Raw genomic sequence first — 677 nt, 5'->3', positions numbered from 1 at the left:
CCCCTGCCGTTAACACATCAGCGGAGCATACGGCGACGCGGTGCCGCCGTCCTGCGACTCGGCTTTTTGTCGGGATTTCGCCGGATGCACCGGCGGTTTCTTGCGCATGGGCCGATATTCCGCGTACCGCGCTCTTCGCGGTTTTGTTTAACCATCACCCCGGATTAACGCGAGGGATACAGCGATTAAGTAGCGCCGCTCGCGACGACGCTCGATTACTTAGCAACGTCGCGCTCCCGTGCTCATTCGTGGCGACAGAACCAAGAAGAAACGAAGACTACGACTTGCGATTTGTAGTGCTGATAATCAACGTCTTCCTCGGTCGGTGCAAAAGTCGAGTCCGGAGTCTTCGCGGTTTTGGTCGCTGTGCAATTAGCGAGACATCGAACCCACCGTTTCAACGTTTCAACGTCGATCGCCAACCGGGATAACGGACTCGATCGTCGAGTCTATCGGAGCATGTAACGAGCGTTAATTAGAAATCGGCGGATTCGTGCGGATCGCCGCCGCGAGTCATAAATATTCTCGCGTCCCGGTCGAGCCGGCGGGAGCTTCACCCGCTCGTTTCGCTCCGAGTGCGACTCCACACCCTTGCATCCTGGTTGTGCAAACCAGAGCTTTTCCGTTTTGTTTTCTTTTTTCCAAAAGATACACGTAATGCCAAGCCTCGCGTTAAG

Source organism: Mycetomoellerius zeteki, unplaced genomic scaffold (assembly GCF_001594055.1).
Source record: "Mycetomoellerius zeteki isolate Tzet28-1 unplaced genomic scaffold, Tzet1.0 scaffold87, whole genome shotgun sequence".
Classification (NCBI taxonomy): domain Eukaryota; kingdom Metazoa; phylum Arthropoda; class Insecta; order Hymenoptera; family Formicidae; genus Mycetomoellerius; species Mycetomoellerius zeteki.
This window is presented reverse-complemented; position numbering follows the sequence as displayed.